The following is a 26,163-nucleotide window of genomic DNA, read 5'->3' as shown; positions in this document are numbered from 1 at the left end:
ACCACCATCATTACGAAGGACGGCACATGCTTCTCTAACACGATTGCGACAGACCTGACGCCTGAGTCCGCCTTGTACGTCTATCCCGCACCCCAGTTATCGCAGTTCACGTAAAGCACGTCTCCATACAGTCTTCGGCATCGTGAGACTTCGTCGTCCGGCACCTCGAATGGCAGATTGTACACAGGGAAGAGATCTTGAGATCGCATGCCTGTGTTTAAATTTTCATATTCCACCTTGGGATATGACCAGAGTTTCTCAGCATATCAATGTCTTCAACTGTATGAAAAGGCTGTATACTGTGAAGACCGGCGTAAGTCTTTCAAATTCATCCTCCTTTATCCTTAGTTCTTGGAACATCCACTCTTCTTTCGAATGCCGTTAGCCTTTCGCATTCACTATCGAACTGGAATTGCGGACCCGGCCAGAGTGGCCGAGCGGTTCTCGACGCTACAGTCGGGAGCCGCGCGACCGCTACGGTCGCAAATTCGAATCCTGCCTCGGGCATGGATGTGTGTGATGTCCTTAGGTTAGTTAGGTTTCAATAGTTCTAGGGGACTGATGACCTCAGCAGTTAAGTCTCATAGTGCTCAGATTCATTTGAACTATTTGGAGTTGCGATGTGGTGTTTGACCGGTTGTCCATAGTTAAGTTCATATCGTCAATGAATAACGTAGCGAACAACTATGGCTGGCGCGGCTCGGAAGCCAGCAGGCGGTGTACCCGGGAAGGCCTCGATACCTGCGAAGTACAATGGAGTATCGGCACACGTCTTCACAGGTGGGCAGAGACCTATTTGTTTGTTTTCCTTACAACATGCATCGCTCCTTTACGCACTTTGCGTCCTATAGCTTCCGAATGGTTTTAACTTTAAAATTTCATGTCTTACTGCGGCCATTTAAAAACTGGTATTTCACTCAGCTTGAAAACTTCCGATTTCAAAATATCATAAATTTAAATTCTGAAACTCCTACTAGAAAAGCTCCACGACATTTGTCCGCGTCTGTTCATTTCTTTTCTGTTCTCATAGTCATTTATTTCTCGCTTTCTATGTAAACGTTACAGAGTTTTCTTTCAGCTTCATGCTGCAGTTAATTGTCCGTACCTTTTGTTAAAACACCTGCAACTTCCTTAATTTCTGGCTGGATTGAATTACCTTTGTAGAGCTCCTCCTCTGTTGCACTAATCATGCTTATGCTTCTACGTCAGATCCGACCTCCTGCTACATTAAGTTTCCAGCACTGCTCCAGGAGTCGTTTATCAGCTCACAATATCAGTTTCATGTGCACGCCAGTAAATCCTTCGAATCCTGACGATTTACCCTCAGATTCTCAGTACCACTATTCAGTTAACAAGTTACTCTAAATTCTCTTACACCAGGACGCAACATTGTGTGCCTACTGAATCTCTTTGTAACTTTACAGTAAGGCCTACGTAGAACACTGTTTCGAAGTCAATGCAATTCATATACCAAGCATTGAAAATTAAAATACGATCTGTGTTTCCGCCCGGGATCGAACCGGGGACCTTGCGCGTGTGAGGCGCACGTGATAACCACTACACTACGGAAACCTCGTGTGTGCTGCCTCTTTCATCATAGTATGTCCGCTTACTGAAAAGTACGGAATGAGGTGGGAGAGGGATGAGAGGAGGGGGGAGGTGTGAGGGGAATTCGAAAACACAAAGAATGTCTTAACAAATTGTGTGCTGTAGCAAGTAACACACATTTCGAGTTTATCACATTAATAACTGGCTTAGGGACATATTTTATAGTGTTATCGAATTAGGAGACAAATATACACGTAAGCAGCACACACAATGGTCTATTAATTTTTAGTTTTTCGCTTTGTTATCGTGTTTCCTGTTGAATGGGAACCCCACGTTATCGTAACACAAACTTTTTGCAATTTTTCGCAGTCATTGGATATACTGTCGTTGTTTAATTTCTGAGAGTTGTTAATGAATTTATTGTGTAATGTTTTTCCTTGCACGCGCGCGCGCGCGTGTGTGTGTGAGATACTTATTTATTCGTGCTTCTTGTTCTCTTCTGATGTGTACTGCCCGATGACGTAGTAACTTTCCTTCCACATTATCGCCTGAGATGGATGAAACTCGGGGACAACTTTTGATGTTTTCGTGCCCTTTACAATATAATTCTGTTTCTGATTACCTAATGATTGATATTTGAGCAGGAACATGTAATGGCACTATGCAGTGTCGGCACTTCCCGCACGGAAAATCCCGTAACATTCATTTAGAGCTGTGCAACTACTTCTACACAGAAGACAAATGCACCTACTACATGAAGATGAAAACAAAAGTTCGTCATTAATTATGTGGAAGAGATCAGTTTTTAAAAAGGGGAAACCTTTTGAAAATAGATAAAAGTATTGAAATAATTATTAGCATGTCAGCGTCAAACAAAAAATTGCGTGCCTGGTTTTAATAGAGGGCCTCCTAACAGCTGGAGCTGTGTTACATTTGTATTTATCACTGACCAACTTTTTTTTAAAGGATGTAATTGTAAAACTGATTAGAGGACATGTGCTTTAAACTGTATGTCACCATTACGATCCCCCTTAATTGTATGTTACAAGAGGCGGTTTCTTTCCTTTGTCGAGATGTTATTTAGGAAAAAACTTTTCATAGTTCGCTTTATAGGCTGGAGAAATTGAACTTACAAGTTTTAAAAAGTTCACAGAAACATTAAGGACATGCAGACTGTATGCAGTTGAAGAATTTACACCATTTTTATCTAAAGTTAAATCTATTTCTGCGCCACAGTTACCTCACCTGACGTAATGTTCCATTAGCTTAGAATCAAGAACACTTACACTCTTGGTTTGTAGGTATTGAACGTACAGCAAGACATCGTCAAACTTAATGTTTGTTATGTTTCCAAATTTCATTTTTGAGGAATGTAATTATCATCGATATGTTGCAGTTCTTGTAAATTTAATATCGGATTCTGTGGGACAGTTCAGTTACTGTATTACTTTTAGTGGTCTGAAGACATCTTTCAGCCTGTCATGTAGAGACAATAAGAACAGGTAAAACTGTATCATGTACTTCCACAGTAGACGTGTTTCCCCATTCCACTGTTGAAATACAGGGATGGAACACGGACATCGTGAAATAAGAGGACTAAAGCTACACTTCAGAGAACTCGTATGCAAAGAATAGTCTTGCAAGTACTGGTGCAGGTTTGTGTGGTTGGTGGAGGAAGTACAACTTTACAGCAAGAAACGCTTTGATAAGCAGCTGTAAACCAGGAACACGCTCAGCCATCTACTTTTGCAAAATCTCAAATGTTACTGGTAATAAATATGAACAAATTTATGAAACTATTTAAGTTCATCTGCCATAAATATGTAGATAGTAAAGAAATTGAAAACCTGCGTCACTCTGTGATTTTGTTGTCTTAGATTGTCCATTGTAGAGTTTGACGCCCTTCTGTAGTTCTTGTGGGTTTCTTTTCTCCAGGTTTTGTACGGTATTTTATTCTGTCCCTTGTGGGTTTGTTTTATAAGAAAAAAGGAGCCGATGACCAAGCAGTTCAGTCCCTTCCCCCTCCCCCCTATAAACTAACCAACCAATCAACCAACCAACCTGCACTACTGCTGTTTCGGCATCGATCGTTAATAAGCATCGGCACTCTGCTGGCGGGCGGCTGAGCAAAATATGGGCCGGACAGCCGGCTGTTGTGAAGTTTTTGTTTGTTATGTTTCAGCGATGAAAATATGTTAACAGATTTATTTGCGCGGCCGATATGTTATTCCCCTCCGGACAAAGAATATTCCCGAAGATGACAGTAGTATTATGCCCAAGAAATGGAATGAATTTTGAGAAAATTTTATGCTTCCATAAGGTCTCGGAAGTGTGTCCATAAATTTTGTGTGATTTGTCGTTAGTAGTAGTATGTAGAATTTAAAGTTTTTGAGTACCATTATTTTTCCATTCGCAATGATTTGTAATTAAGTTATCTCAGAGAACCGAGGTTACTCATGTCGTATCTTCACTAAGCGTTTCAATAACATTTCCAATAGAATGAAGAACAAGTACACAACTTCTGTTTTTGTCCTACTACAATTTATAGTGTGTCGTGAAAACTGCTTCTCGCTCGTCATTCGAACTTCGTTGTGTGACAAAATATAGTCAGGTTTGACTCGCTAATAATTACGAGACAGATAATGCGTAAACCGTGGTTGAGTCCACAACGGACAGGGAATGTCTTTACGTGTTGGTCGCGTGCATTTCTATTTCTCTGTGGCGCTATCTTTTAAGTATAGCACATGTGCTTGATTGTTACAAGTTTGTGTAGTGTGGAAATACGTTTTGTTCGAGCCTTGATTTGAGTGTCGTTGTGAAGAGCGTACGAAGCACTATTAGCATCCAGAGCGAGGCACTAAAAATATTGATCGGAATATAAATTAAAATCAGTGTTAGACTGAAAATTTCAAAGCAGTGAAAGACATCGTCTCGTATGACTCGTAATAATGCTTGCAATTCTAGAAAACGCAAGTCAGAGGAAAGCTCGTGTCGAAAAGAATCCAGAAAACCTGTAATGTCTAGTGTAGAGCGAATGCGCGAGCTACGGTAGTCTCGAAAAGGAAAGGAATAAACTACGCAAAGAGATGACATAACTGACCCATTAGGCGTACAGCGGCTAGCGACAGTCTGTAGCGCTTGGATTTCTGATGGAAGTAACTGTATTAGGGCTTGACGAGCTCCCGAAGTTCTTGGCTATGAGTATAGTTAGAATGTTAGTCTTTTAGGTCGAGCACACAATTAAAATATCCGCACTGTAACGTCATGGACGTAAAAATCGGCTCTGCGTCTTCTCTTATCATTGCCTGACGGGCGGGGGGGGGGGGGGGGGGGGGAATATTGATCAAACGTATTCCACTTTTGGCCACAGCCGTACCACAGGCAGAAGGCAAATACTCTACTTCGTCTGTACGTATTTCTTCCTTCAATAGTATTGTAGTGCCAAAGCATTTCTCGTCACACGCGGAACAGCAAAAATCCGAGAGGGGGGGGGGGGGGGGCGCTATATCGAAATCTGCAGCCTTTATCTTGTCGCTCAGCATCTTGGTTTTTACCGGCGCCCCAGTGCTATTGATATTAACAGATCGTATCCGATAAACTTGTTGCATGGCTGTCAATGTACATAGACCACCTTGCGGTCGCAAATTCTTTAGTACATAGGCTGCTTTCTCTGCCAACGTCCCCCGCTGCCCCCTCATATGGTCGGTCGTTATTCCGTGCACTCTTCCGGTCTTACACCGGGCCGCACGGGGTAGTCGTGCGGTCTAAGGCGTCTTGTCATGGTTCGCGCGGTTCTACTCGTCAGCGGTTAGAGTACTCCCTCGGAATTTTGTGTGTGTGTGTGTGTGTGTGTGTGTGTGTGTGTGTGTGTGTGTGTGTGTGTGTGTGTGTGTGTGTGTGTGTGTGTGTTGTCCTTAGCGTAAGTGTTGTCCGATGACCTCAGCAGTTTGGTCCCATGGTCCTTTCCACAAATTTCCAAATTTTTTGTTAGACCGGGAGAGTGTGTGGGGGGCAGTTCCTCCAGCATCATCTGTTCCCCGCGGGGAATGGGTCTTCGACCAGTCCCCTAGTTTCCCATAGTTGTCGCGCGTTGTGGGTGCCGTAGCCTCCTCAGTAGCCTGTTGCGTCAGTCGAACTCCTCCGCTGTTTCTGGAGCATCGTCATCGGTAGATCGTGTCGCCGTCCCGCTGGCTACCGTTGCATCCACGCTAGGCAGTTCTTCTGTATCCACAGTCGTCTGCTCTGTACCCGAAAACGCCTCAGAGTTGCCTGCTGGATCAGATTGGTCGTCCTCACCGTGAGGTGGCGCTTTTTCTGGCGTTTTGGTGATCGCTGTTTTCGTTGCCGAGCCTCGGACCAGGTCAGCCTGGCCTCTGGTTGGTCGTGGGGGACGTCGAAATTGCGCGCCGTCGAATCATCGACGTCTTGTTAAGTACCTTACCTGAAAGGGGCCGCGAGCGGCACCAATAGAGGGCATCCAGCCAACATCGTTCTTCCGTGGCTCGCCACGATCTGCCTCTGTCTGTCTCGCGGGCTACGTCATCGCGGAATGCGGCGACATAGATCATGGGGAGCACAGTCGGATGCGGTGTGAGTGGTGATCATCTCATGGCAGCTCTACACTCAGAACGTACGTGTCCCTCCTTCCCACACCCAGAGCACGCCCTTGGTTGTCCGTCGTAGATGACAATAGCCCTACAACCAGCGATGTACAAGGATGACGGATTTTCGGAGTTCTATCCGTATTTGTCTGACGCCTTTGAGGACAGGATACGTTGTGAAACTCGCACATTTTCCAGCCTCGAGGGATAGGACCGTTACCTAAGGACGCAGGACGTCTTGTCACCAATTCATCTGGCACTTCGAATGGAAGCTCATAAGACACGGATCGTTCGTAGTTCCATGTCTGCGTGTTCAACTGTGACCGCTCCAACATTCCCATCCGATGACAGAAACGAAGTCTTTGTCGGTGTCCGAGTAGTAGGTCGTCACATGCCGTTTATTAATGAGCTTGACACAGAGAACTCTGCTGACTGTAGATAAGTGTATTCCAACCAGAACGTAAGGTTCGTCGACTTTTACCTCGTCCCGTAAATAACGTTCTATCTCGTAAGCCTTCGGTCGAGCATATTCGTTAACAAAATTAAATTTCAATGTCGATTTGCGGAACGACAAGGCTATGATTCGTTCTATGTATTACCGCGGCACACCGCTAGACATACACCGCCCGAACCGCTGCGCTGCTGAAGACTGGCTGAGCTAGCCGGGCTGTGCTAGTAAATGGATTACAACTACATTGACATTGAAAATACCAAAGCAGAGGTAAATCATTTGATATGCATTCTGTCAGTACACTCTGAGCGCGAATTAGTTTCTGTCATTGTACGGTGACTAAAAGTGTTAACGCCTTAACCGAACGCAACCAACCTGTTACCTTAGTATTTCCATGCCTATGGTAAATGTACATTATAATTTCATCCTTAACCGAGATTATTCTCAGTATAGAGAGACCACTCGTGCTGATGAATTGTGTAAGCACACCTGTCTCCTGGGTGCGTGTACCGTTACTGTAACTTTACTGGTAGGGATCGCAACTCAGCATACACAGAGGACGTGCACGAGGAACATGTCGTAATCTTCCGGACTTCTGAGAAAGACTGGATCTTTGCCATGAGGGCGGAGAAAGACTGGATCTTTGCCATGAGTGATAAGGAAACATCGTTGTATTTATTTCAGCTACGGGTCGTCGTTTCCCTCCCCTTATTTCGACACCAGTGTTGAGACAGAGTACAACTTGCTATACAAAAATACAGTTATTCGAGTAAGGTTTTACAAAGTGCACAAGCCTGCTCGCTGCAACACTGGGCTGTCTGGGAACGCTATGAGGTCCTGTTGTTTCAACAAAGGCAAGCATTGTTGCCAACTCATTTTAGACCTCGTTCATACACGACATCTAGTAACATTTCCTCATTATTAACAATTTTACACACTGAGTGGTTACTGTTTTCAAACAAAATGTTCACAATGTTATTTGAGACGCTGTTAGTGTTCTGGGAAATTTTCGACTCGACAAAAGTGTCTTTACGAGCTCACCCTTATGACCTATTGTTGACAAGGCTAGAAAGTGTTCAGCAAACGCTGTCTTACTTCAGCAGCTTTGATGAGATCCTCAAGCGTAAGACTTGAAGTGCTTATACTTCGTTGATGCACCCACGGTGAAAGCACTGAGGGTTTGTTAAACTGTGACACTACACAGTTGTTCGAACCGCCATTTACATGCTTTAAAAATTCGTTCTTCCAGCACACAAATTAATCTAACACGCCCTGCAAAGAGCACGATAACTGTCCTTGGGATCTGTTAAACATTTCGTTCTCTTGCCACACTACCCGAAGCTTTTGTTTTCGGCTTTGACTGTCACTGTTTAGTAACTCTTATCTTTTTCGGAGCTAAAGCCATAGTAAAGCATGTACTAGAAGTACACACCCGAAAAAAGAAACAGTAGAAGTTTATGTTAAGACTAAAGGAAGTGAACTGATCTACACGAACTGTTTGTCCATATTTTCAACATGTGAACGCACAACAAAGATAGAAACACAATCGCTGCAGAAGTTAAGAATGTAATTGTGGAAGTAATTGATTGTCTTCTATTTGCAATTGTTAAAAGCGTGAGGATTTCCTCCACATGCGCTTTCTCGAATCTGTGTTGCATCGGCGCGAAATTTGTACCTTAGTAGGCAGCAGCACATCGGCACGAGGAGCGCCAAGTAACAAACATGACAGTAAGTCCCCTGTCACCCTCTCCAGACAATGACTGTAGTGCGTTTAAAATAAGTTGCGACTTTTTGACAGTCCAGCTCAGAGCGAGTGGAGGGAAGCGTAGTTGCCAGCAGGAGCACCGCGCGTCAGCAGATGACCACTGTATACAAGGCCACGGAACCTGGCAGCGTCGCTTGACTGCGCGAACAAAAAGTTGGTTGATCTGCGATTATTGTGAAACGATTTTGAAGAAACTATTCGGTAATAAACTCACATCCTCACACCACATACAGTTTGTCAGCTTCACGGCAAACCACGTGCCGTTTCGTTAACGCTCATAGTTATTGTGATATTTCGGTAGTAGGTAAATTACTGCAAGAAATTCTTAGTTTGCAGTGAAAAATCGGTGTCGCTATGAATTTGTGTTTCATGCGTGATAGGTTACATGTTACTGTGTGTTACATGTAGATTTACTCTTAAAATTTGCCAGGATATCGCTGTCTGTTTCCAATCTTGAGAAAGCGTTCCCACACGAACTCAGTGCCTCAGTGAAAAAATTAGAATGAAATATTCATAAATTCCTCGTATCCCATAAATGTTTTGATAGATCGAAACAAGTTTTTGGCAAATTATAACGATTACGATACTGTTTAGCCATATGATGATCCATTTCTACAGCGATATTCAAGCGACTATAGACTTTTTCAAAGATATAATGTAATTATTGATGGCCATGGTTAAACGAGAACTGGTGTGGATTTTGTAACAATATAAATGAAGAAATTATACGTTCACTTTCATAATGAAAATTTGTTGTTTCGTAAACTATTGACCTGACTTGCACTCAGTTTAATAATATACTATTTCAGGATTCTGTCGCAATTTCTAGTGCATTACAATGTTAGCGAGATGAATATTTCTAAACTCAACTATATTTTAACGAGAGAAACAGTCCTTCATGAATCATTTCTCCTCAACAACCTTCTTGGTATTACGGCTGACCACTCAAGACGAGCCCTGTCGTGTATCATTTGTAGTGGCTTCTTTTAACAGCATTTCATTCTCAGTGAGCGTAAATTTCTTACTGTTTCTTGCCAAATTACTTTTCACCTAGGCCCATATACTCTTCTCAGAATTAAATGAGCATGATACAGATGAAGCCTGATTAAACTACGGCCTAACCGTTGGCCAGTTCGTGGACATGGTAGCGTGAAATTTTGGCTTGTAGAACACTGAAAGTTCCATTAACTTCGCGTTATACCTGGTGGGTTAAACTTTATCTCATGGAACATTTCTTTGTACCCAGAGCAAAATACCCGCTTTTGTGCACTGCATTGTTCCATCTTTATGGAAATCAACAGAGTGGCATGGCGTTTTGTCCATTACTATTGTCGAATTGCGAGAAATGTTTTGCAGCAGCCTGTGAACGTGTTGTTGGACGACTTTTTATTGAAAATCTCGTGCTCAGACGTGCTGCACTGTTGTCGTTAATGCAAGGCCAACACAAAACACTTGTTCACAATAGCTGACGACTACAGAACACTTCATTGCCAGAAAATACGACTTTACAACGAGAGCTGGCGAACGTTGATGCATCTAATGCGTGAAACCACGTGGTACTGTTTACTCTTGGTATTGCAACAGGGGCGCGCTATCAGCTGAAACACTGACAGTTTGGTAGGGAAAGCCGTCTCGTCATTGGTGTTACCTGGACAACGGTGTCACGTTCCCCTCCGGTCAGTCAATGTCAAACGTCCCAACTAATTTTAAACGCACTACAAAATACTCTCCTTCTGCACCTCATCTCGTTTCTGAGGTGGACCCTTATAGGACAACTTTCTGTGCGCAATGGTGACAAATACAATGTCTAAAATTTATACAGTTCTTTATAATGTTTCTTTGTTGAACAAAAATGTCCCTACGTTTTGCAGAGGTTTCGGAAATCCATCCCAACATACCTACATTTTGGAAAAAAGAGCCAAAAGTCCTACGCGCAGGGCCATGTCACTACGGTTGGCAACTAAGACGGCAAGATGCAATTCATTCATTGCGGTGCTTGCCACGCTGATGCCTGCAGCTGCTGCCTCCGCTCACTGTGGCCTCTCAGCAATACCTGCCTGAATGCCTGCCCTGAACCACGGGACAGGTGGGTGGTAACGAAGTTGCAAAGTTCCGGACAGAGAGCGGCTTATACCGGACAGGTTCACCTGCCCAGTTTGTTAGAGATTCGGCACTAGATGTCTCTGGGAGTGGCAAAAGCGCACGAGAGACGTAACTCTTGGTGGCACTTCTCTGACGTCACTATGACGTATGCATGCCCACATTTGACCGTGTGGGATGTCTATAGACTTTCATGGTCGTATCGAGTTCTAAGAAGTGGGATAATCGACACTGGATTTCGTCGTTATAGTTGAGGCTCATATTTCATAATTTTTAAATCATGACGTATGACCTTCAGATACTGAGCATCTCTCGTAACCGCATGTCTTTCATTGCTTTGTAATTTTCAGTCTAACACTGATTTTCATTTATATTCCGATCAATATTTTTAGTGCCTCGCTCTGGATGCTAATAGTGCTTCGTACGGTCTTCACAATGACACTCAAATCAAGGCTCGAACAAAACGTATTTCCACACTACACAAATTTGTAACAATCAAGCACATGCGCTATACTTGTAAGATAACGCCACAGAGAAATAGAAATGCACACAACCAACACGTAAAGACATGCTCTGTCCGTTGTGGGCTCAACCACAGTTTACGCATTATTTGTCTCGTAATTATTAGCGATTCAAACCTGACGATATTTTGTCACGCAACAAATTTCGAACGACGAGCGAGAAGCAGTTTTCACGACACACTATAAATTGTAGTAGGACGAAAACAGAAGTGTACTTGTTCTTCATTCTACTGGAAATGTTATTGAAACGTTTAATGAAGATACGACATGAGTAATATCGGTTCTCCAGAATCGTTCAGGGCACTCAACTTCAAAAGGCCGGTTCTCGAAATTTTCTCAATACTTTTTCGAGGAAGGAACTTCCTCACTCCAGTGATTCCCACAAGAGTTCACGAAGCATGTCCGAATACTTGCGTGTTGCTCGAACCTACCGGTAACGAATCTAGCAACCCGCCACTGAATTGCTTCGGTATCTTTCTTTAATCAGATGTAGTGGGGATCCCAAACACTCGAGCAGTATTCAAGAACAGATCGCACTGCTGTTCTATACCCGGTTTCTTCTAGAGATGAACCAAGCTTCCTTAAAATTATCCCAGTAAACTGAAATCGACCATTCGCTTTTTCTACTACCGTCATTAGGTGCTCGTTCCATTTCGTATCGCTTTGCATGATCAGCAGAAATTGGGAGTGTGTGCGATGGCATAATAGGGAAGTCAGGTTACGAAGAGAAATGTGACTAGTGCGCGAACTGGAATAACACAAAAAAGGTCCTTGTACATCCAGTTTCTCTCTCTTTCGCTTTTATAAAGATTCTCAGACCATCTTATTAATTTAATGAAAATATTTTATGTATTCCGTGTTACGCACAAATAAGAGCGCTCTCTCATAGAAGTGAATTGTCATTGTCAATAATTTACAAATTAAGCATGAAACATAGAAATGATAGTAATATACGAAAGACGTTGATCATCTGGTAAAACAAACGAGGCACCAATTAGAAACAGAAGCATAAAAAAGACGGTCACATTTTAAAAAGAATTGAAGGTAATGCAGTCTCCGCAGTGTATAAGGTACAAAAGACAATTTACAACCTAGTTATTGCAGGAGTCTTCTTTTCCAAACAAGAACATCTCAATTAATGTTGGCCTACATATGGTACAGGAGTGTTCTTGCTGCTTTTTTTGTCGTTGTTTCAGTAACTTTCAACTGCAAAGTAAGAACGTTTTTCTTGCAGTGAATTGTAGTTTTTCCCACAAATTAAAACATAATTCACAAATCTGGGACTCTTTTACCATTTAGAGAGCTTAAATGTAAGTACTTTTGTTAATACATGCGCAAATAACGAATATGAAGTTGGAAGGTTCTCACTTTCAGAAAAAGAAAAGATAACAATAATTTCCAAAATTGTAGTGAATATACCAACTGAAGATATTACTTGCTGCTTTAATTTATGCGCAAGAATTCCTGTCAGTCACAACAATACTCCGTATTTACGAACCTTTTACGTATTCAGAAGAGCGTTATGGAAGTACTCTATGTATTACCCTGGTGTGCAAAGGACATATACTTCTGCATATGTAAGTAGACGACATTAAGTTATGTATATAATCCACAAATGAATAAACAGATCAATTAAAACGTAGTCAATAAACAGGTCAAGATGTGAATTATGCATTGGTGCTCAACCTATAAATATGGATCCATTTATTAATGATAATAAGCCACACACAATATTTGTGCATTTGCAGCAGCATTTCCTAAACGAACATGACCTAGTTAGCCACACATTACTTTCATGCTCGGAAGTAATTCGGTATTGAAAAGAGCAATTAGTTATATGTTTCCTAAGAATGATTAAGTTAGACTCCCAAATGGTCGAAATTGGCCACTGAGAGGGATAGTGACGTCACGAAGAGGTGTCACCTCGATGAACCTAACGTCTCCCAGATTGCACAGATAGCTGTATTGGAATGACTGCAGTGCAGAATGAGCAGTGGCGCGATGGGTTCAAGACCACAATGATGCAGCAAGAGTAGGCACCTGTCTTTACAGGACTACACGATGAGAAAATCATAGGAGTGTTCGACTAGACGAAAATACGGATGACAACAGCTGAAATCCGGGCAGAGGTTACATGCAGATTGTCACAACGAATCGTTGAAAACAGATTACTGATAGTCCGGTTGAGATATCGAATTGACAGCGATCGTTTACTGCGGATATCGTACCACATACGACAGAGACTTGCTGGCGTACAGCTAGAGTCATCCGGGAGATTGTATGTCACTCTGAGGTTCAGCGATGAGTCTTGCTTCTGTCTGCTGCGGTCAGATCGTTACTAACATGTCTCGAGACCCATATTTATAACTTATTAGATATGACACAAGGACTGATTTGGCAGTTGTTAAAGGAAGGCTAAATATTCTGCAGTATGTGATAGTAATGGTAGATACTGTTTCATAACCACGTGGCATATTCCGTCAGGGTTGTGTAACGCCCCAAACAACTGTTCACATCAGGAAAGTTTTGGGGATTTACAGATCCTTGACAGTCCAGAGTCTTGCCCGATCCTCTGGTCCATAGAGAATGGGAAAACTTATATGTTTTTGTTAACCTCTGGCTAGAAGTCTTCATGAACTTCGACATCATTTCAGTATGCCAATAAATTCTTCAGGACGATGTTTGCCTTCATGCCACAATTCAGGCAAAAGCGTATTATGCTCACCTGTAGGGGACACACTTCACTTGGTCCAAATGGCTCTGAGCACTATGGGACTTCAGAGGTCTTCAGTCCCCTAGAACTTAGAACTACTTAAACCTAAATAACTTAAGGACATCACACACAGCCATGCCCGAGGCAGGATTCGAACCTGCGACCGTAGCAGTCGCGCGGTTCCGGACTGAAGCGCCTAGAACCGCATGGCCACCTCGGCCGGCTTACACAGCCCACGCTCTTCACTTTTACAAAAGATGATGGAATGATGCGGACAACACAAACACCCAGTTCCTGTGCGGGGAAAATCCTCTAATCGGCTGGGAATCGAAACCGGGACCCCGTGATTCCGAGGCAGCAACGCACAAAGTTTAATGAAAATAGGACTAGTGTTTCAAGGGCTAGCACCTACCCTATTTGTCAGTCTGCTTCCCGTATCTGGGGATGGACAATCTAACTTGTTACATTTGCTTTTCTGGTATAGATATTCTATGGGCTTCTGAAAACACTGAACTTCAAGAATATATCACTGCGAATGCTTCTGCGGCCAGAGACAGTTGACACAAAAGTTTTTTAGTTTGTGACCGCGTCATTATGTAAAAAAAAACAGGTCCGTAAAAACCTAACATTTCGACCAGTGTTGCAGTGGCCTTCTTCTGGATGTACTGACGGACCTAAAACAAAGACCACTGTAACCGTGGCCGAAAAGTGTGTTTCTCTACTGCAGTTTTTAACAAATCATATCGCGGTATCACACTATAATTTTATATCATGTCAAGAATATATGCCACTACTTCGTCAGATTTCTATTTTCTGTTAGACAATGACCAAACACTCCTTACTAAAATCATCCATTCTACTATTTCCAGCATTTTTTTACGATTGCAGTAACGTGCAATTTTTTGTTTTTTAACTTCTGATGATTGACTCCTGTGTATCTTGGTGCGTTGAACCCGAAAATGACATTAGTTCTGTTCCATCATGTCAGAATTTTTTTGCAAAACGCATTTTGCCAAGTGTAGTATATGTCGAAAACTATCACGAATATGAGATTTAATGAAAGAGTGAAATATGTTTGTTTCGTATAAAAAATGTGTGTGAATTCCTAAGGGACCGAACTGCTGAGGTCATCAGTCCCCAGACTTACACACTACTTAAACTAACTGAACGCTAAGGACAACACTCACACCCACGCCTGAGGGAGGACTCGAACCTCCGGCGGAAGGGGCCGCACGGTTAGGGACATGGCGCCTCTAACCGCGTGGGACACTCCGCGCAGTCGTATAAAAGTATAACTTGCGGCTTATAGTTGACAATAATATAATAGAATATAGAAAATAAAAAACTCCCTATTTTAGTCGCCGTCTCGACATCTCTTTGGGCCAGCCTTGCTTCGTTCCAGGCCTTTCCGTGCATGTGCTCCTCTGGGATCATCTCGCTACAGGACCCAGCAGTAGTCCGCCATCATTGTACTATTCCATCCTCCTTGGTAACGCTTTTCCATTTGTTTGATGCCCGGATGGGATCTCTTCTATCTTTTCACTAATAGATTCAGATTCTAGCGAAAGTAGTCCTATGTGAATGCAGGAATGAACCTCCAGACTCGTGGAACAGCCTAAATTTTGGTACTTCTGCAGCGTAACCTCAACGGTAGACTTGAAATTCGAATCCTCCTTGTTGCCCAGTAATTTGGTTACTTAGTCTTTAACGGCGATCCATGCTTCTTTTTCATCAGCTTTCATTTCCTTTTCAAAATTGCCATATTTCTAAAGTTTTCTTATGTCCGATCCCGTAAGTCGCCCTTTTTTATTTTTGTGGTTGACAAGACTAGAAATTTGCTACAAATGTATCGGAAACAGCCTTTTACCAAAGTTTTCACAAATTTCTTCATCGATCCTAATTCAATAGGTAAAGGTGGGAAGGAGAAATTTCGTCAACACGATGACAGGTTTTTGGAGCACATTTTTTTACTCCAGATTCTAATGAAGATCGCTGTGGCCAATCTGTCTATTTCCAAAGATTTTTCCTGCCTTTGCTATCCCACTCACATAAAAGGAAGGAAACTGTGTGCCCGCTTTACTGTCCAAGGATCATCGATATTTCTTTTAAATCACCACACACAATCCACTAACGATCGTTGTATTTAATTTTCTGCAGAAAAATTGTAAATTGACGTACCGTTCTTTTAAGTGTGTAAAATGCGCTGTGGGTATTGACGCAAACTGTTCCCATTGTGAAGCAGGAAAACTTTACGGCTTCGTTTCGACGAATCGATTAATAGTCTCCAGTCACGGCATTAATACGGAACGTTGAATGTCTTTAACAGTCGGCGCACATTAATGCAGAACACAAGTCTCCTTTTTCCGGAACGCACGGAATAAAATCTTTTTCTCTGTACATGAACAAGAAAAACGAAGCTCCATCTGCGAACAAATTCTTATCGTTAAGCCTTGAACTGTTCAATTTTGAAACCTGTTTGGTCAGATGTAAGTCGCTAATCAAATTTTTCAGTTCATTTTGTGTAAATGATTGTGGTGCAGGATTACCAGTTTCTTACTCCGTTTTCTTACTTCATTCAGTTATTGAACTATCTACTGTAGGTAAATGTTCTGGCTGCATAGACACTGGTAGCTCTGGACCATGAGCGACAGGACTTCCAGCCGAGGACAGATATGGATAGACGATGTTGTTCGTATTATTTTCATTGAAACTGTGAACACCAGTTGAACACAAATAAAAATCACGACTGTGGTTTTGTGGCTCTCGCCAGATCATCGGAACACCAAATCTGAAAGAAAGCGCCGGCCGAGGTGGCCGAGCGGTTCTAAGCGCTACAGTGTGGAACCGCGCGACGCTACGGTCGCAGGTTCGAATCCTGCCTCGGGCATGCATGTGTGTGATGTCCTTAGGTTAGTTAGGTTTAAGTAGTTCTAAGTTCTAGGGGACTGATGACCTCAGAAGTTAAGTCCCATAGCGCTCAGAGCCATTTGAACCATTTGAAAGATAGCATGTTCTTCACCCTTTTACCACCACGCATATTAAACAAGAGGAGTTGCTCAAGTTTTGTTTTGATCTACTAATTGCGAGATAACTTTGCTTCACGAATATATTTAAAGTCTTTTTTGCCTTGACACCATTAACTCACGACAAATGTTGTTTGATTTTTAGCATATATCCACCGACACAAGCACTTCTGATCGCGTACGATATGTACGATCGGTTTTAGAACACTAACAGTTGACGAAAGTGCTGCCGTTTTATGTCAGCAGTTGGTTTTGATTGTAAACCAACAGATAGCAGCATTTCCGATATATTTAAATCTCACAGTACATCTTATACTTGGTATTTTCCTATAACACATTTTGACAAACTGTAATTTGCACAAAAGCTGACTTGATGGGAAAACTGTCTTTTTTGGATTGAGCGCGCAAACATAACATACATAGGAATCCATCATCAAAACTTGAAAAAACATGATAAAACAGAAAGAATGCAGGCTACTTAACATTTGTCTGCCTCTAGTCCGCAATTAACACCAATTGCGGGCGATAATAATTCTCCCTGGCGTAGAGAAACAACTGAAAGACTTCTAAACAAATAAGTCGCCAGGTCCGGATGGAATCCCAGTTAGGTTGTACAACGAGTGCGGTACGTCATTCGCCCCTTACTTAGCATTTATCACGAATCTCGCTACCAGCGCAAAGCCCCAAGAGACTGGAATAAAGCGCAGGTGACTGCTGTACATAAGAAGGGTAAAAGAACGGATCCGCAAAATTGCAGACTATTATCCTTAACATCAGTTTCCTGCAGTACTCTAGAGCATATTCTGAGTTCGAACATAATAAGTTTGATATAGACCGATAATATCTCCACGAATCAGCACGGCTTTAGAAAGCATTGTTCGTGCGAAACTATGGATGACGGGCGGCAGGCTGTTTCCATATTTCTAGATTTTGGAAAAGCATTCGACACGGTACTTCACTGCAGACTGTTAACGGTCGTATGTGACTGGCTCGAAGTAATAGGAGCCAGTGTGTTGTCCTCGACGGCGGGTGTTCATCGGAGACCAGGGGTAACATCAGGAGTGTCCCACGGAAGTGTGATAGGACCGTTGCTATTTTCTATATACGTAAATGATCTGGCAGACAGGCCAGCTGCTGCGATATACAGGAAGGTGACTAGCTTGATACAATATGACGTAGCAAAATTTCTAGTTGGTTTGTGAGTCGCGCTGACTGGCTCTTAATATAGAAAAATGTGAGTTAACGCGGATGGGTAGGAAAAACAAACCCGTAATGCCTTAGTAGTATCCAATTTGACACAGTCCCGTCGTTCATATTATGAAACGTTCCCTTTGAACAATTGTACGTGACTATGCTTAAACTGACACGCAATATTTTTAGCGCAACGCAGTCTGACTTTCAAAAATCCCTACAATAGAATGGCCCTGACCAACATTAACCTACACGTTCCACAAATCACTTACTTCACAAAAATCTTGAAAACTCGAACTAATGCAATACAGCGAGCGCCACTACTGCCAGCTAAATAAAAGATACAAACTACGGAAGGCACTAACTACTGATAGGCATAGTTAGCAAATGAAAGATTTTAATAGAGAACAAACATTGTATTTACTTTAATATCATCAAAAGTCATAATATATATATAGCAGTTCATGACATCTCTCTCCCCACATCCACTACTGCTGGCGGCTCACCTCCAACTGCGCAATGCTACGCGCTGTTAGCATCCAGCTGCCGCTGCCCAACACTACAATGGCAGACAACAATGCCAACCAGCCGCAGACTGCACACAGCACAGCCAGTGATCTTCATACAGAGGTGGTGTTACAAATACAAAACCTAAACAGCCTACTTACAAAATATCTGGGCGTAACGTTGCGAAGCGATATGAAACAGAACGAGCACGTGTGGTCTGTGGTAGGGAAGGTGAATGGTCGATTTCTATTTATTGGGAGAGTTTAAAAAGGCGTACAATTTTGCTTCCGCCGTTTCTCCCCCACCTTTGAGGTTTTAATGAAACAAATTGGTTACACATGGATAATTCAAAGTATTTTTCCCTTGCTGGCTACTTCTTTATCCCATCTTTCGGGCATTGTACGAATCCTGCATCGGAAAAATTGTTCTTCTTTTGAAGCGATCTACGAATCGAATCAATTTGTGACTTCATGAGATCGGAAGTGTTGTCAACCAGGCCATGAGCCATTGATCTAAAAAGGTGATAGTCAGAGGGAGCAATGTCTGGACAATACGGCGGATGAGGTAGGATTCAAATTTTAACATTTCCAAGTACCTTTTGACCTCTTTTTGCAACGTGGGGTCGAGCGTTGTCGTGCCGCAAAATCACGCCTCTCACTGTGTTGCGGCCGTTTGTCTTATAATACTCTGCTCAAACTCATTAATTGCGTTCGATAACGAGCACCTGTGATTGTTTCACTTGGTTTCAACACCTCTTAGTACAAGACAGGAATTAGTGTAGTTCAGTGGCAGGAGGAACAAGACTTTTGGTTGGGTGAATACAGGGTTATAAATACAAAATCAAATAGAGGTAATGCAGGAGTAGGTTTAATAATGAATAAAAAAATGGGGGTGCAGGTAAACTACTACAAACAGCATAGTGAACGCATTATTGTGGCCAAGATAAACACGAAGCCCACGCCTGCTACAGTAGTACAAGTTTATATGCCAACTAGCTCTGCAGATGACGATTAAATTGATGAAATGTATTATGAGGTAAAAGACATCATTCAGACAGTGAAGGGAGACGAAAATTTAAGTCATGGGTGACTGGAATTCGACAGTAGGAAAAGGAAGAGAAGGAAACGTAGTAGGTGAATATGGATTGGGCCTAAGAAATGAAAGAGGAAGCCGCCTAGTAGAATTTTGCACAGAGCATAACTTAATCATAGCTAGCACTTGGTTCAAGAATCATAAAAGAAGGTTGTATACATGGAAGAATTCCGGAGATACTAAAAGGTATCACATAGATTACATAATGGTAAGAAAGAGATTTAGAAACCAGATTTTAAATTGTAAGGGGCGGATGTGGACTCTGACCACAATCTATTGGTTATGAACTGCAGATTAAAATTGAAGAAACTGCAAAAAGGTGGGAATTTAAGGAGATGGGACCTGGACAAACTGATTAAACCAGAAGTTGTACAGAGTTTCAGGGAGAGCATAAGGGAACAATTGAGAGCAGTGGGGGAAAGAAGTACAGTAGAAGAAGAATGGGTAGCTCTGAAGGATGAAGTAGTGAAGGCAGCAGAGGATCAAGTAGGTAAAAAGACGAGGGCTAGTAGAAATCCTTGAATTTAATTGAATTTAATTGATGAAAGGAGATAATATGAAGATGCAGTAAATGAAGCAGGCAAAAAGGAATACAGACGTCTCAAAAATGAGATCGACAGGAAGTGCAAAATGGCTAAGCAGGGATGGCTAGAGGACAAATGTAAGGATGTAGTGGCTTACCTCACTAGGGGTAAGATACACACTGCCTACAGGAAAATTAAAGAGACATTTGGAGAAAAGAGAACCACTTGTATGAATATCAAGAGCTCAGATGGAAACCCAGTTCTAACCAAAGAAGGGAAAGCAGGAAGGTTGAAGGAGTATGTAGAGGGTCTATACAAGGTCGATGTACTTGAGGACATGGCAATGGAAGAGGTTGTAGATGAAGATGAAATGGGAGATACGATACTGCGTGAAGAGTTTGACGGAGCACTGAAAGACCTCAGTCGATAAAAGGCCCCGGGAGTAGACAACATTCCATTAGAACTACTGATGGCCTCGGGAGAGCCAGTCCTGACAAAACTCTACCATCTGGTGAGCAAGATGTATGAGACAGGCGAAGTACCCTCAGACTTCAAGAAGAATATAATAATTCCAATCCCAAAGAGAGCAGGTGTTGACAGATCTGAAAATTACCGAACTATCAGTTTAGTAAGCCACAGCTGCAAAATACTAACACGAGTTATTTACAGACGAATGGAAAAACTGGTAGAAGCCGACATCGGGGAAGATCAGTTTGGATTCCGTAGAAACATTGGAACACGTGAGGCAATGCTTACCTTACGACTTATCTTAGAAGAAAGATTAAGAAAACGTAAACCTACGTTTCTATCATTTGTAGACTTGGAGAAAACTTTTGACAATGTTGACTGGAATGCTCTCTTCCAAATTCTGAAGCTGGCAGGGGTAAAATACAGGGAGCGAAATGCTATTTACAATTTGCACAGAAACCAGATGGCAGTTACAAGAATCGAGGGGCATGAAAAGGAAGCAGTTTTTGGGAAGGGAGTGAGACAGGGTTGTAGCCTGTCCCCGATGTTATTCAATCTGTATATTGAGCAAGCAGTAAAGGAAACAAAAGAAAAATTTGGAGTAGGTATTAAAATTCATGGAGAAGAAATAAAAACTTCGAGGTTCGGCTATGACATTCTAATTGTCAGACAGCAAAGGACTTGGAATGGCAGTTGAATGGAATGGACAGTGTCTTGAAAGGAGGGTATAAGATGAACTTCGTCCGTGGTCACAATGCGATGCACAAATCCCTTCCGTTTTTGACTCTGAAGAAACTGTTCACAAACACAAAAACCCTATTCAACGTCTCTTGGTTTCAGCTCTCACGAGAGCCAAGTTCCTTTTTTTCTGAATCATGCCCATAGCCTTGAGACGTTTTGAATTGGCTTACTGTGTCACTCCCACTAATCGTGACAATTCTTCTTGAGTTTGAGGCGAGTCTTCCCTCAACAATGTCTCCTATTCTGCAGCTTAGAAAACATTCTCTCTTCCACCAGTATGCCGGTCTACGACGTTAAAATCACCGTTCTGGAAGTGTTGAAACCACTCATAACACGTTCTTTCACTAATAACGTCCTTACCACACGCACTTGAGAGCATTCGGTGAGATTCAGCGGCTGTTTTCTTCATATTGAAACGAAACAGTAACACCTCCGGCATATAACGAGAATTAGGCTCGTAAACTGACATTTTCAATCAAGAACCACTTTGTGATGCAGACACAGATCGTCTAATGTTTAAATGAGGATATGTTGACCGAGGTCCAAGCTAACTGCCTGACGTCTGCGATCTGTTTCAATCGACCGTTGCTTACCGTTGTCGCCACCTATCGGCAAACGGCGGAAGCAAAGTTGTACACCTTGTAGGGAAGTGTGGTTCATCTATAAGGGAGACCGCTCATAGGACGCTAGTGCGACATGTTCTTGAGTAATACCCGAGTATTTAGGATCCGCACCAGATCGGATTGAAAGAAGACATCGAAGTATGTCAAAGGCGAGCTGCTAGGTTAGTTACCGGTAGATTCGAACAGCATACAAGTGTTACGAATATACTTCGGGAGCTCAAGTGGGAGTCCCTGGAGGGAAGAAAACATTCATTTCGAAGAACACTACTGAGAAAGCTTAGAGAACCGGCAATCGAAGGAGACTGCAGAACGATCCTACTGCGACCAACATAGATTTCGCGTAGAGATCTCGAAGATGAGATGCGAGAAACTGTGGCTTATACGGAGGCATATAGGCAAAAGTTTTCCCCACGCTCCATCTGTGAATGAAACAGGAAGGGAAACGACCGGCCGTGGTACGGCGTACCCTCCGGTACGAACGGTGGTATGCGGAGTATGTATGTAGATGGAGATCACCTGTAAATCTGCTAAAATACTTCACACACAGACCTTATCACATAGCTGGGAGCCCGCATCTCGTGGTCGTGCGGTAGCGTTCTCGCTTCCCACGCCCAGGTTCGCGGGTTCGATTCCCGGCGGGGCCAGGGATTTTCTCTGCCTCGTGATGGCTGGGTGTTGTGTGATGTCCTTAGGTTAGTTAGGTTTAAGTAGTTCTAAGCTCTAGGGGACTGATGACCATAGATGTTAAGCCCTATAGTGCTCAGAGCCATTTGAACCATTTGAACCACATAGCTGGGATACTAGTTCCTGGAATAATTAGTTTCATAGCAGCATTGTTAATATTCGAAATTTAGTCTTTCTTGTGGTCGCTTAAGATAAAGAATTTATTGGTAATGATCTGTTACGTTACTAAGCAGATACCCTCGTAATTGCTTCGTAAAATTTTGTTAAATTCAGCGATAGGGGAAAAAATTGCCGATCTGTGCGGAAGAGCGAGAATGAGAGTACGTTCTACAGCCGCAGCATACTAATACACACACAGATTGGTGTGAAACCTTCTGATTATTCAACTGTGCAGAGTTAGAAACAATAAACACCCAGCTGTCTCCGTATCTTAATCTGTCACGAAGTATCACATCTTCACTAACACCACTTTCGAATTTGCAGATACGCGTTCGCAATGTGACTATTACCACACCACAGTTCTGTTTCTACTAGATTGCTCACCCAACATATATTTTCAAGTAATTCAAAAATTTTCCTTTGGAGAAGCTGTTTTATATGAACGGTCTAGCAACGAAGTGTGTAAAAATAATTTACACTAGACTGTGTTTTCTTAGTCTCACAGCTAATAACAAAAAATTTTACCACGAATTTTATTTTTCATATTATGCAGTGCACTCGTTGCCTTTGCTGTAAGCGATATCCGGTTGTGCTGGATACAATGATTACATACTGTTTTGTTGCACAAGTAGTACTTTGGAAGATACTATCCTCTGCTTCCATCGGAAATAAAGCGTCGCAAATCGCGTAATTTCCAGTCTCTTACACAGTGGGAAAAGACATTGCCGCTGGTAAAAACATTCTGATTAATGCCCAAATAAAATTAAGACACGAATGTATTTGCACCGAATTCAAGTCGGGCCGTGGAGTGCTGAACAATTCAACTGCATATCCGAGACATCTTAGTTTGTACTGCACTTTTTAATTATTATTGCGAGCTCGCACTCAATTTTGAAATGGGCGTGATTTCCAGATCTTGAATCGCGACAAATTATTTGCGTTTATTTAAAAATGACACCCAACCCGCACCATATCTGTTGCAGTTTCGAAAGGGAACAACATATTACTGGCACCCAGAAAACGGCAATCTCTGTTGAGCAGATGTTTGACTTCACACATGCCCTGCCTCATTGTAAGTAGCCAGAGTCTCAGTATTAATAATATTAGATATTGCTCTAAGTTCTACATGTTTAGTGATGGAAATACTTTGGTATGCCTGTTTTAGAATGTACCTACCTTCATTACGCATTCAGGTTTCCTATACTACCGTTCAGCCGCTCTTTCGACACACAGTTTCTTTGTTAAAGCTAATCTTTTTAGCTCCTGTCTCTTGTCATGTATGGCTACTGGGAACAACTGCTATGTGCTAGCGACTACGCAAGACAGCATGCTTACGGTGTTACTCATCTATTAACGGTATTTTTATCCGCATATGCCTTGAAGAAACCATGCTTAAAAATGATACTGTGTATCTCTTTGATGGCATTGTACATTTACGGGAACATGAGTTTATTATTGCTTGTTATGTTTTACAGTGGATGATTTATTGAACTTGGTGACAGAGAATGCTCTCCTCCTCCTTCCCCCTCTCCCCTCAGTGCTTCTTAGCCTCGTTTTGTTGCATTTGTGTACGTCTGCGATTTCTTAGGCGGCTTTGTGTGTGTGTGTGTGTGTGTGTGTGTGTGTGTCGCGCGTTTCTTCTTATTTAAAAATCTGATGATTTCTTTACGTTGTTCCCTTCCTATTAAAAGTGAAACACTAGTTTAAACTCCCTATTGTGATAACGTGATTATATGGGAAATAAGGGACCATGGGGGTAACAATTTCAACACGTAGTTCCTTTTCAATTGTAAACCATGAACTGGTGATTTATGTAAGTCATCTTCGAAAACTGTGACGATTATTTCTTTACTAGCTTTCTATATTCCAACGTGGTATCACACTAGCGTGAAGTTACATTTATATATTCAGGAGAAGAGCACGTGGTCGTATTAATTACTTAGTTTTTGCTTGGAGCATTTTATTGATATTAGTGTTTTTTCCAACTTAAATATGCTGATATCCATAATTACGTTTATGCGCAATGAATTAACGTCCCTTAATGTGCAAATGGGGCTGGGTAATTTCATGAACAAAAAATATATTACTTTCGTAGTGAACACACTGAAAGGGGGGGGGGGGGAGTATTTACCTAGATTATAGACTTGTACGGAAGCGAAACGTGGACGACTCATATTAGTGACCAACGTGTAATAATTTTGTGTTAAACCCTTTTCTGAACTATTCGCTGTTATAGCAGGCAAGATGTTAGGTACTGATATGTGGTATATCTGCAGCAGTTAAAGAAACTTCATTGATCGATGTAATTAGTTTTAGTAAGCTAATCAAAGGGAGTAAACTAGTTCTGATGTTTGGACGACACAATAATAGCAGATAAAGAGTTTCTGAAAAAGAATTTTTTTATAAATTTGGGTGTTACGAAACCTTTTCTGAAGCATTTTTTTTGGAGTGTAGTCTTGTGCGGAAATGAAACTCTAATTACACACATTCCAGCCAAGAAGAGAATAGAAGCTTTTGAAATGTGATGCTACAGAAAATGGTGAAGATCAGGTGCACCGATTGGAAAATATATCGAATGTAATTGGGAAGAAAAGAAATTTGTGGCACAACTTGATTTAAAGAAGATAGGACAAATTCTGAGTCATCAAGGATCGGCAATTCGATAATATACGGAAGTTCAGAGAGTAAAAATTGTAGATGGATACCAAGATTTGACTGCAGTAAGCAGGTTCGAATGGATGTAAGTTGCTGAGAAACTGGGAGAACAGGTTTGCACGGGCATTGCTGATAACCTAACGTGGAGAGCTGCACCAAGGTTCTTCTTATCTTATGTCAGAAGCTTCACATATGCTGATCATAACTTAGTGGATCTTCTCTCGAAAATAAATAGCAGCAGGCTGGTCAGTATTCCATGATTGTCTTTGAAATCTCTCTGTGAACACTATACGACTTAACTCACGCGTTTCTTGCGTGTCATTCTCTCCTTCAACATAGCCACCAAGGGACAAGCGAAAGCCGCGTACACTGCAGCGGTAGGGTGACACCCGTTACCGTATAAAGCTTCCTGCTCTTTCTGACGTCATGCTCGTCTGGAGCACTTTTATCTCGTGAGCCCCTGTGGCCTAATGGATAAGGCATCGGTCTCCTAAACCGGGGATTGTGGGTTCGAGTCCCACCAGGGGTACACATTTTAGTTTTCATTGTTAGCTCGAGAAGCCCAAAATTCTGGCGAGAACATACGCAAAATCTCAGCTGCTCGCTCAGAGATCCCAAGGATATGTGTACAAATATTCTCGTAACCCATTCCGTGAACTACCTAACTTGCGGCGCGTGTTACACTATTTGTGTGTTCAACTATTTTTTTCCGCTTTCCTCGCAATACCATCTACGTTTACATTTTCAATACTGTCTCTCATATCTCCTGAAGATCAAAAAATTCTGTTTAATTTCGC

General features: G+C 42.1%; 2 non-coding genes across 2 annotated transcripts; one reads left to right on the top strand and one right to left on the bottom strand.

Annotated features, from left to right (window-relative positions):
• Nucleotides 1-1,499: 1,499 nt before the first annotated feature.
• Trnav-cac (transfer RNA valine (anticodon CAC)) lies at nucleotides 1,500-1,572 on the bottom strand. The gene has a single exon. It is a non-coding gene; the product is annotated as a tRNA-Val (tRNA).
• A 24,250-nt stretch (nucleotides 1,573-25,822) lies between these two features.
• Nucleotides 25,823-25,895, top strand: Trnar-ccu (transfer RNA arginine (anticodon CCU)). The gene has a single exon. It is a non-coding gene; the product is annotated as a tRNA-Arg (tRNA).
• Nucleotides 25,896-26,163: the final 268 nt, after the last annotated feature.

Source organism: Schistocerca gregaria, chromosome 8 (assembly GCF_023897955.1).
Source record: "Schistocerca gregaria isolate iqSchGreg1 chromosome 8, iqSchGreg1.2, whole genome shotgun sequence".
Classification (NCBI taxonomy): domain Eukaryota; kingdom Metazoa; phylum Arthropoda; class Insecta; order Orthoptera; family Acrididae; genus Schistocerca; species Schistocerca gregaria.
This window is presented reverse-complemented; position numbering and strand designations above follow the sequence as displayed.